At 43.6% G+C, this 14,721-nt stretch overlaps 1 pseudogene; it reads right to left on the reverse strand.

Moving 5' to 3' along the window:
- Positions 1 to 3,799: 3,799 nt before the first annotated feature.
- On the reverse strand, positions 3,800 to 6,647 carry LOC101588406 (annotated as a pseudogene).
- Between the last annotated feature and the right edge of the window lie 8,074 nt (positions 6,648 to 14,721).

A 14,721-nucleotide genomic window follows, 5' to 3' on the forward strand; every position in this document is an offset into this window, starting at 1 on the left:
AGTTTAGCTTGTTCTAAGTAGGTGCTTTAGACCACTGAGCCATCTCACCAGCCCACTCAGCACATTTTGATGGTTACAATATTAAGTTTTTCCATTTCTCTTTTTGGAGTCAGGGTCTCACTATACAGTTCAGGCTAGCCTTGAACTCTCACTGATCCTCCTGCATCAGCCTCCCGAGTGCCAGGGATACAGGTGTGCATCACCATACCTGGCCTTATTAGTAGTAATTATTATACTTGTTGCTTTTCTTCCTTTCTTTTTTGTGTGTTTCTGAGATAGGGTCTTTCTGTGCAGTTCAGGCTGGGCTTGAGCTCACTTTGTAGCCCAGGCTGGTCTCAAATTCACAACAATCCTCCTGCTTCAATCTCCCATATACTGAGATTACAGGCATGTGCCACCAAGCCTGGCCACTTTTTATTTTCTATTATCTCATTTTCTCATTGCTCACACCATCCCCAGCTTAAAATTACTGCTTTTGGTTTAAAATTACTAGTTGGGAGCTCAGGGATATAGCTCAGCAGCGTAAGTGCCTGCCTGGTAAGTGCAAGGTTCTGGGTTCAATCCCTGGTACCAAAAATAACATAACATAACACAACACAACATAGCGTAGCATAAATTACTAGCTGGACTGTGTAGAAGCAAACTTCAGGATTCTTTGATAAAAGGAGTTATACAAAGTTATACACTAAATGACTTCAGGTTAAACAAAATATTAAAGATCTAACAGAAGAAATCACCACCGTGAAATAAATAAAAGGAGGTTGTTGATCTCCGAAACACGCATGTTCCAGGTGAATAAGTAACATTAATTTCCACCATGCATAGTGCCATCTGTCACCCATACCTGTACATTTAAGAGAAAAATGCTGTGACCTGTTAAAATTCAAGATAAGCAGACAGAGAGCTCGTATGCATCTACTCATGCAGTGCTTCCATGAGCCACTCACTTGACAATGACAGACTCGGAGGGCTTCCTCACAGCACCCCAACACACTGGGGGTATGGTACTTTGTTTTCATGAGAACAGTCCAGTATAAGTACAGATAAATACCAAGAATTGCTGCATGTCCAACAGAAAATTTGAGAACTGCCAAATCATAGAGAGACAGCAGTTTGCATAGGGAAAAATGGAACAATTACTGAAAGGTATTACATGATTTGAAGTTCCTCATTTTTTTCCCTAAGGCAGTGAATTTAAGCTGAATGAAAGGTGTTGTAGAACTAGACAAAAATGTTTTCCCTCCCAGTAAATAAGATCATCCATGTGAGAAGGGAAGCTGAAACTCACCTGGAAACTGCCATGAAGGGAGAACAGCAGAGGCTATCACTTAACAGAAATGTTTTATGAGTAGTTCTGGAATTGGTACCTTTAGAGTCATCCTTTCCCGTCTCTCTATTCTCTAAAGTGAACCTGGCTACCACTTTAAATAATGAGACACAAAGACTCATAGAACAGCCTAATTTCAACAGCTATTTTTTGCCTTATGGGACAGCGTCCTGCTATGTAGCTCATGCTAGCCTTGAACTTGCAGCAATCCTCCTGCCTCAATCTCCCAAGTTCAGAAGCATTTTTTAAAAATTTTGTATTTTTTAAATGTTTTTTTATCATATTATGTAGGGACTTAAAGTTCAACATATCAATACTTGATGAAAAATACCTGTTCCTTATTATGCCTAAGATGTTTGAAATGCAGTGAGATAGTGAGGTTAAGCTTGATAGCCTAAATCGTTTGATAATAACAATAAGCTTGTCTTCTGGATGGTTAACAACCTAAGTTTGCAGACCAAAATTAGAGAAAAAGGAGGGCTACAAGGAAAGCCAACATTTTGGCCCTAGTCTTCTAAGGTCAATTAAGACTCAGGACATATGAGAACCTATACTGTAATGTCATGTACCTCGGTAGTGTCCCAAATTTTCTGATCAAGAAGATTAAGGGGCCAAAGAGGAAAGTGATCGATGATGTAGAGTGTGCCTAAGGAGAGTCACATGGGGAGAAGACATTCTCTCAGGCTTTCACAGAGAGCACATTGGCCAAGCATTGGCCATGACTCATCCACATGGCTGCACTGACAAAGGTTCTACAATCTGAGGTACAGGATCTCAGGATAAATCCTAAGGGCATTTCACTGACCTTCTCAGACCAAAAAGCTACAACTCTTGTTGCATAGGTCCTGCTTTACCTTGGTCTTAACCATCCAGTAGAAAAGTATGAAGACGAAATATAGGAAATAAAGCCATGCTGTTATGTTGAGCTGTGGGGGACTCAGGTCAATAATTTCTGACATTGCCAGTTAAACAGAAGACCCAATGCTATTATGGGCTACTGGACTCTTTTAGAATATTTTGCTGAGTTTACACACCTATAATATTCAATAACGGAACTTAGAAAAAATGGGGTATACCGATGAATGTCCACTTTTATCTGTGTATTCAAAGTGGTTAGTATAGATATATAGTTGCATTCTCTTAATGAATAGAATGATTTGTTCTAATGGTGTTTGTAAATAGGATCTCAAGTCCGCATCTTGTACAGCAATTAACCACTAAGAAGAATATATGCAGTGTATTATTTCTTGAAACAGTACTTCCGATTTGATTTGAAACTGTCTCATTGCTATCTGTTTATCAATAAAATTTTGAAAAAAAATTTTGTATTTTTGGGGCTGGGGAGATGGCTCAGTGGAATAAGTGCTTCCCTGGCAAGCACAAGGACCTAAGTTCAATCCCCAGTTCTGAAAAAAAAAAAAAAAAAAATATTTTATTTTTGTATTTTTAGGGAAGGGTCTACAGAGTGTTCAGGGTCTCACTACTAGATTGGACTTTAGTGATCAGTCTGTTTACAGCCTCCCAAAAGCTGGGATTACAGGCAAGCACCACCACGCCCAGTCTCAATTGCCATCTCAGCACACCCTGGGGGTAAGGCTGGCCTGGCAGGCCCAGAAACTGAACCCTCATACCCTGCACCTGCTTGCAGGCATTTTAATCTCCTGAGCTTTTGGCCAGCCCCAGAAGCATTTTGAAAATTAATTTTGTTGGTATACTTTCAGTTCAGGTTTTTTATTTGTTTTTGGTGCCGAGAACTAAGCCCTGGGCTTCCAGCTTGCTAAGCAAATGTTCTACCACTGAGCTAAATTTCCAGCCCCTATTAGTATACTTCTTTTTTTTTCATAATCAAAAATAGTAGCTTGGTTGATTGGTATACTTCTGATACACATACTGATCACATTCATCATAGGGAATTTGTACCCTGTATATAAGAAACATTTTTTAAAAAAATTAATAATGAATATACCAACTACAATTTTATTTCCAGTGATTAAAACCAACTTGTGTACAACAAAACCAAAGAGAAAACAAATTTCTTTCAGGCTGAAGAAATAATTCAAGGTATTTTAAGATCCTTTCTTGAGAGGATTAAAAAATTATAAAGTAACTAGCACAAAACACATTAAATCCTTAAATCCTTCTGTCTGTTCTCTGACGACTGAAAATGTAAACTCCCCAACCAAGGAGAAAGTCCCATGGAGCTTCCCTAGTCTAAAAAACACTTTATTACTAATTTAAGATGGTTGCCTACATACAGTGTGCCATTCAGTGACAGTGCAGGTTATAGCAGTAATTCTCCTTTACTTGGAGCAATGACAATCAGATTTCATTTTTAAAGCATATCAGAACTTTCAAAGAATAAAATACACAAATCTTCACCAGCCAGGCTTCCTTGCCTATGCAGGACACAACTAAGTAATACGAACATTTATCATAAGTAGATACATCAGGGTTCCAGGTGCTAGACGAGGATTACAAATGCTTGTTGCACATGATGTCTTCCATTAACCTGAAGCTTTTATTTCTTTTAGCAAACCACTCATCACTTTTATCTGCTGCCATTACATCGTCCAACAATTTGTTTCCCTCTAGACCCATCTTAGAAAGTTCTCGAAATGCTTCATCTCCAACAAAGCAAATTTCATGTTCATCAGGGTCAGCCAGGATGACGACTTGCACTGTTGCCTTCCCAGGGATATCAACGCTCACCAGGGGAGTCAAGATCTTCTGATTCTCCCTTCTCATGAAGCTTCTAAGTCTGGCAACTCTTTGTGGGGACAAGAAAAGGCAATTCTTCCAAAAGCTGCTGCTTGATCAACTGAGCCCTTCATGTCATGCTCAAAGCCCAGCAAGGACCACTGCTTTTCTTCATCCTGTTCATAAATGTTCATTCCCAGGAGATCAGACCAATAGTTCAGGGATTTCTGAAGATCAAACACTGCTAGAGTCACTTTTAATACAGGATCTTACCAAGGTAGAATGTGATTCTGCAAATAGAATTTATATCCTCCTGTGCTTCAATTTCAAAAACTCCTTTTGCAACTTCACTGAATGGCCACTCCAGCTTCCTGGCATTTTTTTTTAATTATTTATTTATTTATTTATTTATTTATTTATTTATTTATTTATTTATTGTGTGTGTGTGTGGCCAGCTCAGCCCACCAGGGGGCGGGGCTGGCTGGCATGTGGTGCTGGGGGATTGAACCGTGGTCCCTGTGCTTTGCTAAGCTTGTTCTAAGTAGGTGCTTTAGACCACTGAGCCATCTCACCAGCCCCATTCCTGGCATTTTTGACAGCTTAGTTAGAAGCAAGTGTGATTCCCGTGAAGTCATCGCCAAGCTTGTAGTCTCCAATGCCATAATTGTAAGTCAACTCTGCAAAACATGGTCATCCTCGGGCCTGAGCCCCACCATTGTTTTACTTCATTTCCCTTCATAAGACCCACTACATGCAGCTTTGCAGCCTTCTTCAAATTCTTTATGCTGCAGAACCTTCATCCCCAGGGCATCCCAAAAGAAATGCATCATCTAGAAGCGATTTCCCACTTTGAATAGGAAATGCAAAGCTCGGTGAGAAGTTATGTCTTCCAAAATCAAAGCGCCTTCACCAGTTTTTAAAATTAACTGGGCAATCTGGTATGTTAACACATTTAAGTTTGGTTGGTTTTTTTTTTAGGTTAGTGATTCAGGATCTGTGTCTAAGTTTTCATACCTTGTGGTTTTTCTTATGTGTATTTGGTAAATGGTCACACTGCGCAGCTCAGACTCATAGTGATCCTCCTGCTTTCAGCCTCCCCAGAACTGGGATTACAGGCATGTGCCACCATGCCCGGTCTCAGTGGCCTGCTCAGCGCACTTGGGTGTGGGACCTGCTTGGCATGTGGTGCTTGGGATCAAACTCTAGTCCCTGCGCTTGCCTAAGCAGACACTTAGTCCACTGAGCTATTTTGATGGCCCTTCCTTATTTTAATGCTACGAGGAAAATCGTTTCCAATCTGTTAGATGTCTGACATGCTGAGTTTGTGGTCTCACAACATTGAGGAATGAAGTCTCAGATCAAAGGAGGAAGTTAGGAGAGTTTTTTGGAAACAAGGAGTCAAAGACTAAGTCCTGGATTTCCAGGAGAGGGCCTGAATGGGTGACCACTGAGGCTCTTTGTCAAGGGTATTTTATACAGAAAAATCATAATGTGGGTACAGCACACATCAAATTACAATCTAAGGGGCTGGGAATACAGCTCAGTGGCTTAAGCACAAGGGCCTGAGTTCCCTTTTTTTTCCGGAACCGGTGATTGAACTCAGGCCCTCGTGCTTGCCAGAGAAGCACTTATTCCACTGAGCCATCTCCCCAGCCCCAAGGTCCTGAGTTTGATCCCCAGTAACCCCCCCTCAAAAAAAAAATTACATTCATTCTATCTATAGGAGTACAAGTATAGCCACTTAGCTAGTAAGGATCAGGAAGGAAAGGAGTCACAGAGTGATGTGCTGAGCATCATTAACTTCAGCATATCACTAACCTTTTACATAGAAAGAACAAAGGCATTCCTGGAAAGGGATGGATCGGGGCCCAGATGCTCTGGTCACTGCCCGTGCATGTTTCCTGGCTGGGCTCACTGCACCAGGTGGCGCTATTCACAGGACAAGCTTAAGATGCTGTTTCCCTCTGGCAAGGCTTGCAGCCCCGCCAATTGACTCTCCAGCTTAAGGCTGGGTCCCTTCACATTCACCTCCTAGTCTTTATGTATGCCAACATCTACACTGACTCTCAGGGGCTGGAGCCCTCTTTTAGTCCTCTTAATGTAGAGAGCTAGATTAGGTAGAAATATTATGGGCAGTCAGCTTGGGCTTAGCCCTTGAGGGAGTCAGTGCAGTGGATGAAAATGCTATAACTATGGCTGGAGGCGCATCTATCGAAGGCCAGGCTCAGGATAGAAATAAAACCACTAGGCCTACATGCCTCCCCAAGGCATAAACTATATACTGTAATTGGTATCAGCTGGTCCAATAAAGTTTAGGTAAACATCAGTCACCCAGGTGTGTGACCAGGAGCACCTGATTCACTTCTTCCCAAAAAAGGTCTTTCTTCTTTCTGTGTACACTTGCCATGTGACCTGCTTCCCCATTAGCTCAATATTACCTATGTGACAATACTTGTAATCTTATTGGTTAATCGGAGCTTTCGTCCTTGTCATACTCAGCTGGTGATTTTGTTCTATAAAACTTCCTTTGAGGAGTAGGCTCACTGGCGGTGCACTTTTGGGTCCCCTCCTGTCTCTCAGAAGTTGTCTTTCTCAATAAAATTTTCCTACTCTTAACTGCCATTATGCCTTAGAATTCATTCTTCAATTTTGGGGAACACACTCTGGGCACACCTAATATCTAGCAGCTGGGCATTGCAGCTATTTCCCCCTCCGTCATGATTCATTTCCATCTAACTTAGCTGTCAATAAGCGAGAGATCCTGTCTCCAAAAGTGCGGAGTCCTAAAGTTTTATTGCAGAGTCAGAACACTCGCCTGACCATGAGGTCATAAGTTCTAGCCCCAGCACAAAAATATAAAAAATAAAAAAGAGCTGTGGGTGAAGTTCAGGGCACAAGACCTGGACTCACTCCTCAGGGTAGCAACAAACACACAAACACAAGCGCCAGAGCTGGGGATGGAGCAAAACACTCCCAGAGTTTAATAGCCAGCACTGAGGGGAAGAATATCTGCCTTTTGAGCTTTGGCTTGTTTTGTCTTATAGTACTACTGGGATTTAATCTAGGCCTGTCACACTGTGCTACACACCCAAAAACACTTCATTTTATATTTTACTTTGAGACAGTCCCAATAGATCATTAATCGCTGGTCTGGGCTCAAATTTCCAGCACTGCTGCCACAGCTGCTCAGTGCTGAGATTGTAAAGTGCTACTGTACTCTGCTGTATGCCTGTGTCTTTAGCAGAAAAATAATCAGCAGTGAATCAAAGCTTCGCCCATCCATTGCTGTTGGCTCACATTTCAAGAAGCTGCCCTTAGTTCAGTGAGCAGGCAAAGAAATTCCCAGGCTGGAGGTGTAGTTCAGTGGCAGTATAGAGGGCTTGCCTAGCCTTGAAAAAGTTTTGGGCTTTATCCCCAGCAGTGTGTGCAAACACACGATAGAGAGAGAGAAAGAAAGGGAGAGAGAGAAAGGGGGAGAGAGAGAGAGAGAGAGAGAGAGAGAGAGAGAGAGAGAGAGAGAGAGAGAGAGAGAGAGAGAGAGAGAGAGAACAAATAAACTTTGGGCCCTATTGAAGTCAGGAGAGAGGGAGAGTAGGATACAGGTCCTGAACAGTTAACTTAAAATAATCCAAAAGTGGAGGCCTAAGTGAGTTAGCATACCAGGGGCCCAAACAAACTATCAGGGCCTAACAGGATTAACAGGATGCAAGGGATTAAAGCAAAACAAAACAGGTCCTTAACCAAATGGGGGGGGGGAGAGAGAAAGAAACTAATTCTGAGGAATGAGCAGACAACTTCCTTTTTAGTACTTTTTTTGTACTATTTGACATTACTAGCTGGCTGCTATGGTGGCACATGCTGTAATCCCAGCACTCAGGAGGAATGAGGCAGAAGGATGCCGCAGAGTTCAGACTGAACTACATAGCAAGAGCCTGTCTCAAAAATATAAATAAATAAATAAAGATAAAAAATCATCAAATGATAATACTGAAGTCATCTGATTCCAGCTGGACACGTTAAAAATGATATAACTGCATTTCTGTTCATATATGCATTCAAATAGAAATTTCTGCCACTGGTCTTATCTATTTGACAGTACTGGAGATTGAACCAGGGACCCCACAAGAGAAGTATCAATTTTTTCCATTCTGAGAAATAAGGTACGTGGGCCGGGGAGATAGCTCAGTAGAATAAGCACTTGCCTGGCAAACGCAAGGGCCTGAGTTCAATCACCGGTTCCACACATCCCCCCCAAAAAAAGAAAGAAATAAGATGCGCATCTTGAGTGAAAAAGATGGAGGGGAACTCGAACTCAACAGTCTAACCAGGTTAATTCCTAAAGTGGGATCTCTCTGGGCAAGCAGAACCAAGAAGGCGTCTCTTAAGCACATAAGGCTTTTTATACAACATTTTTCAGTGGGCTTTTGGGGGGTGGAGCGAAACATCAGGCTGCTGTGTCTTCTCTGTCCTCTTATAATCTGCTGACATGTCCTTGGGGGATGGCTTGTGGCCTGCTGATATGTTCACTGTGACTTCCTGATTTTTACTCTGAGATCTAAGTAAAATGAAATCTTTTTTTCTCTAAAATAACAAATGGACTCATTGGAACTGGTAGTGTCCTTGTCTGCGCACTGTCACACCCTCTCCTCACTGCCACACACACGCATACATACACACACACAATTTAACTGTGTACTAAAATCTCTGCCTGACAAAGTCTTCTTGAGCTTCTCTCCTATGCTTGTTTCTTTTGAGATGGGCTCTCACTGTGTAGTTCAGGCTGCTTTGAACTCAGTTATGTAGCCCTGGCTGTCTTGAACTCACAGCAGCCCTCTTTGCCCAGCCTCCTGAGTGCTGGGCTCACTGGTGTGCACCATCATGCCCAGCTTTCCTGAGCATCTCACCAACATGTCTTGAAAATTCTCTTCATGTAACATGACTCAGCAAATCTACAAACTTATTCTACAAGAAGCGTGGCTTACGTTCCTTACCTCAGCCTCAGGAACTTCCCGAGGCTCTGGGTTCAGGAGGGCCTGGATTCAATCACCAGTATGGCACTAAGAAAAAAACAAAACCCAAAACACCACAAATCTCTTGTACAGAAATAATCCAACTTCCATTTGTAAGAGACAGCTAAACCATGTGCCGAATTCACACAAATTCTTTAAAAAGTGGAGGGAGAGAGGATTCCAGAATCTGGGAGGTGGAAACTGCTCTGGTCTTAGTTGGGAATGGTGACACACCCGAGGAGCACTGTGAAGGGACTGTGAACAGCCTAGACTTGAACATTGTGTGAGTCCCTTCACACAAATCCCAAAATTTGACAAAGAGCCAGGGCTGAGGCTCCCTCTACCGGCCAGATGGCGCTTCCCTGAGCAGACCGTGACCTGACAGAAAGCAAACAGAAATAAGACAGTGCCTGGCTGTGCAGGCTTCCTACAGCAGGGGACTCTGAGGCTGTGGAGAGGGGGGAGAAAGCTAACCGGTCCTCAGAGAAGTTAAAGAGCCCTTAAGGGTCACTGAGGCCGAGGGTCTCCACCAGAGAAAAGGACCAAAGTCTAAGCGGCTGAGCACAGCCTGCTGGGCCTGGGAAAGAATTCCTGCTCCCACAGAATGGAGACTGTCCCTCCCACAGGGGCCTGGGAACCCCTGCTCCGCTGCCCTAATGTGTGGCCTCTCTCCTAGGATCCAGAATAGCTGCAGCCAAGCCCCACACTAAACCGGAAGTCCAGACCCAAATCCCTAACGTCCTAGAGAAGTTTTGTTTCCAGTTTTACCAAACACCAAGACAAAGAGATGATTCAGTTATCTTGGAACCCAGCATAGAAAAAGGGGCTAGAGCTGAGTCAGGCAAAAAACGGAACCTAGAGAGGAGACACTAGTCACAGCACAGAGGAGAAATACACAGGCTGAGGACAAAGCCCCAGGTAGGGCAAGCAAAACCAGTCACAGAGGCAAAGCAAATGACCAGGCTGGGCAGGGTCAGTTTGGACTAAGAGTATATCAGACAGTGCCTGGACTACGGCAGAGGACGCTCCAGGCGGCTTCAGAGCCCAGAGGCAATGGAAGGCAGAGCTGGGGGTGGTGGAGAAGGCAGGTCCCCAACGCCCTCAACTCCACTGCACCTTCCCACCCAAGCTCACGCCTCTGCTAAGGATTTCTAGCCTCACCTCTCATGCCCCAGTTCTCAGCCGCCCTTTCCTCCCCGCAACTTTCCAGAGCTCTGGCCCCCTTGCAAGGCCCTGCCCCTGTCTCGCCTTGCCCCCAGCACTCTCCTGGGCAGCTGGAGCCATCCCCACCTGCTGTCAGCTCTTTGAAACCGACTTAGCCTTGAGTGGGAAGAAGGCCCCGCCTACCCCACTGGGTTCCCCAAGTCTTGGAGAGGGACAGTGAGTCTCAGAGCCCCTGGCCACCACCTCCCATCCAAAGGAGTGAGAGGGCCAAGGCAAGAAAGGCACTGGGCCAACCTGGGAGGCGCGCACTTGAGCAGGGACACCAGCTTGTTAAGGACGGTGGCTTTTCAAATCCTGTCTGCTGCCTGGGTTCAGTGGCGAGAACTGGAGAAGCAAAGTAACTCATTTGCTCTAGATTACTACACTGCTCCCAATTGAGGGAGATGAAATTTGAACGCTGGCCCCTCTGAGAAAATCTGGTTCCTATTGGTAGGCTATATTTTGTTTTCCTGTACCTTCCAATAGCTTTATTTTTTCATTCATTTATTTGTTTTTCTACCAGGGATTTAACTCAGGACCTTGTGCTTCCCAGGCAGGCACTTATGCTGCTGAGCTATATCCTTGGCCCCACTTTATTTTCTTAATTTAATTTTATTTTATTTATTTTTTAATTATTGGCAGTGCTGCAGATTGATTCCAGCTTGTACAAGCTGGGCCAGCACTTACTTTAACACTGAGCTACACATTCAGTCTCTCTCTCTCCTCTCTCTCTCTCTCTCTCTCTCTCTCTCTCTCTCTCTCTCTCTCTCTCGGCAGATTTGTTGTGGTATAATTTATATTCTTGGATTATTAAAATCTGTACTCCTTAACTTCAAACTTTGCTCCCAACTTAAGTGTACAGTTCAAAAAGATTTGACAAATGTGTGTAACGGTGTGACAAGCACAAATCAAGGCATCAAGCATTCCCGCCACCCTAAAGTGTGTCTTGGTGCCCTGCTGTCCCCTTGCTCACCACTGGTCCCTGATAGCTCCTGATCTGATTTCTGTCCTTGCAACTTGGTCATCTATAGGTGAGTAAAATCCCACACATTCATACATGTACCTGACTTCTTTCTGGTCTGCCCCTTCCTCCCTCCTTCTCCACGCCTTCTACTGGAGAGTGAACACTGGAGGGCTCTACCACTGAGCTACATCCTCAGCCCTTCTTATCCTGATGTTGGACCATCCAAAGGTGCCCTGGCTGGCCTGCAACTTCAACCCTCCTGCCTCAGCCTCTCAAGTAGCTGGGAATGAAAGTGTGAGCCCCCACTACTGCCTCAGGGTCCATACTTGTTATGTGTGCTGAATTTCCCTTAGTAGCGTCTGATTTCCAACTCCAGAGTCCTAAGGGAAATTCTTGCCATCACCTGAGGGAAGGAAAGTGTTGCAAAGAGGAGAACGGGCAGGGCCCATGTCTGAAGGGAATGGTGCACTGGCTCAGGAAGGAGGGCAAAGCCTGGGCAATGCTGCAAGATCATGTCTCAAAATTTCAAAATGACTGAAGGCATGATTCCATGGCAAGGTGCTTCCTGGCCCTGAATTCAATTCTCAATATCAGAAAATACATAGAAATTATTACTTCATGGTGGATCTGACAAACAGATTGCAGGCTCTTCTGCATAATGAGCAAAAAGTTGCAAAGAGTACATCCAACGGTAAATGAAAAACAGCACCATTGCCTGAAGATCACAGGAAGGTGTACTCAGGGAAGGTCCAGGCCAGCAGAAATAAAACTGTGGCATCAGGACAACAGGAAAGTAAAGGGCACCAACACAGATAAATCTGTGGGGTTTTAAAACAAGTGGGCCCCACCTAAGTGCCTCTCACTCAAGCTCTAGGGAGTGAGACAGCACTATTTGGTTTATCCAGGCCTAGGATTTCACTATGTGAAGAGGAAGATGCTTTCAAAGAAGGCACTACAGAAAAACATCAGACTTTCCCCTCACACAGAGTATAGAGAGCCTTTTCTGGTCCTCATTTCGGTCCATGAAGTTTATATTTGTAATCTCATGGGAATGTCAAGCTAATTCTAATCTACCACTTCCAGTACAACCCACAGCAAGAATAAAGACGCTAAAGCATGATTGTAATTTTTGGGAAGCCAAAGGCTCCTAAGCCCAGGCATGGTGATGGCTGTCTGAAATAAAGGCCTAGACCCAAGGCCAAACCCAGATTTTATTTACTCATTGAGAAAGGGATGGCTGGAGGCTGAGTGACTGTGAGAATGGCAGGAAGTAGCTGAGCGCTGTGAGCGGGGCTTGGTGAGGGGCCTGCATGCACCGCTGAGATCTGCAGAGAGAAGGATACGCAGAATGAGTCATCTGCATTACACAACTGAGACAGTGTCTAATGTTCTGGGCTTGGTGCTTCAGCTCTGACGTGTCGTCTCTCAAGCCCCAGGAAGTCATAGCCTCTATCTCAAGGTTGATCTCAGTGCACAGTGTAGAGCATTGCTCTTCCTCCCACCCTTGACCTGGTCACATGCATGAGCAGCAGATGGAGTTTCCAGGAACACAGGACTTCAGAGACTACCACCAGCACTTGGGCTAGACCTATATGCGCTGCTTAAAGCCAGCTGAAGGGATAAGGAAAAGTCCCAGCCAGCTCTGCACATAGCAATATATGGAACTAGCGTCAGGTGTGGCCAAACTGGAGACAATTGCTCTTCTTCAGGGAGTCACCCACGTGGTCCTCCACGACAGAGGTGGTAGTGCAGGTCTTGGGGTGATCAACACCTCCCAGGGTTCCATAAACCTCAAGGCTAAGGGGGGGAATCTTACCTCTGTTGTAAACCAGCCAGGACCATTATGACAGCTGGTGCACAAACCTGGCCAAGCCTGAGAAATTGAGCTAGACATGTGACAGGTACTTTGCAAGGGCTGGGAGGTATTGGGGGAAGTTTCCCTGGAGCTGAGAGAGCTGACCTGGTAACAAACAGTCTCATGCCCATGTAAAGGGCTAAGCTGGGCCTCTGACCCATTGTTTGTTTTCAGCACTGAGACTTGAACATGAGATCTTTTACACTGAACTAGATCTTAGCCCTGTTTATTTGTTTATTTAGTACTAATGGGAACCTAACTCAAGGCTTTAACCCCGACCTACATCTTCAGCACTTTTTAAATGTTTTTTGTATATTAACTTTTTTTTCATAATTTTATTGAGAAACAAATAGCAATGCAACTGTTTCAAATCAAATTGGTGGAATAGTTTCAATAATTAACACATTGCATACTGTCTTCCTAGTGGTTATTTGTTGTACCAGATGCAGACATGATATCCTATTTGCAAACACTATTAGGACAAATCCCTCTATTCATTGAATTAAGAGAATGTAGCTATATATCTATCCTAACCACTTTGAATACACAGATACAAAATTGTCATTCATCTGTATCCCCTGTTTTTGTTTAGTTCTGTCATTTAAATATTATAGGAGTGTGAACTCAGCAAAATATTCCAAAATAGTCCAGTAGCCCATAATAGTATTGGGTCTTCTGCTTGACTGGCAATGTCAGAAGTTGTTGACCTGAGTCCCCTCCAGCTCAACATAACAACGTGGCTTTACTTGTATATTAACTTTGAGAGGAGGGTCTGTCTAAGTCACTAAATTTCCCCCTGCTGGGTTTGAATTATATTCCTCTGCTTTAGCCTCCCACAGTTCAGGAATTACACACATGCACCAGCACACTTGTTTCCTCTGAGAGTCTTGAATTTAGCAATTTTTTTTTTTTTTATGGTACCAGGATCCAACTCAGGACCTTGCCCTTGCCATGTCTCCCTGCCCCTCAACATGTTTTTAGCTGAAAGCTGGTTTTCTCTCTTCTCTTTTATACATGCCCCCCCTTTTAAATTATTTTATTTTTTCAATACCCAAAAGTCAATAGCATTCCTCTACACAGACAACGAACACACTGAGGGAAATTATAGAAACAATACCTTTTACAATAGCACCAAGGAAAATGAAATACCTTGGAACTAATCTAACTAAAGAAGTCAAAGATCTTTTCAAGGAAAATTACAGTACTCTCAAAAAAGAGATCGTAGAGGATTTCAGAAAATGGAAAGATATTCCATACTCCTGGATAGGAAGAACCATCATTGTGAAGATGGCCATACTCCCAAAATTGCTGTACAGATTTAACGCAATCCCTATCAAACTACTACTAACATACCTCACAGAGGTAGAGAAATCATTCCTAAAATTTATCTGGAACCAGAAAAGACCTAGAATAGCAAAGGCAATCCTGAGCAATAAAGACAAGGCAGGAAGCTTAACAATTCCTGACTTGAAATTATACTACAAGGTTACTGTGATAAAACCAGCATGGTACTGGCAACAAAATAGACCTGAGGATCAGTGGAATAGATTAGAAGACACTGAAGACCCAACGAACACACTCAGTCACCTTATCTTTGACAAAGGAGCCAAACATACTCACTGGAAGAAAGATAGCCTCTTTAACAAATGGTGCTGGAAAAACTGGC

Source organism: Octodon degus, unplaced genomic scaffold, assembly GCF_000260255.1.
Source record: "Octodon degus isolate 3935 unplaced genomic scaffold, OctDeg1.0 scaffold00122, whole genome shotgun sequence".
Lineage (NCBI taxonomy): Eukaryota > Metazoa > Chordata > Mammalia > Rodentia > Octodontidae > Octodon > Octodon degus.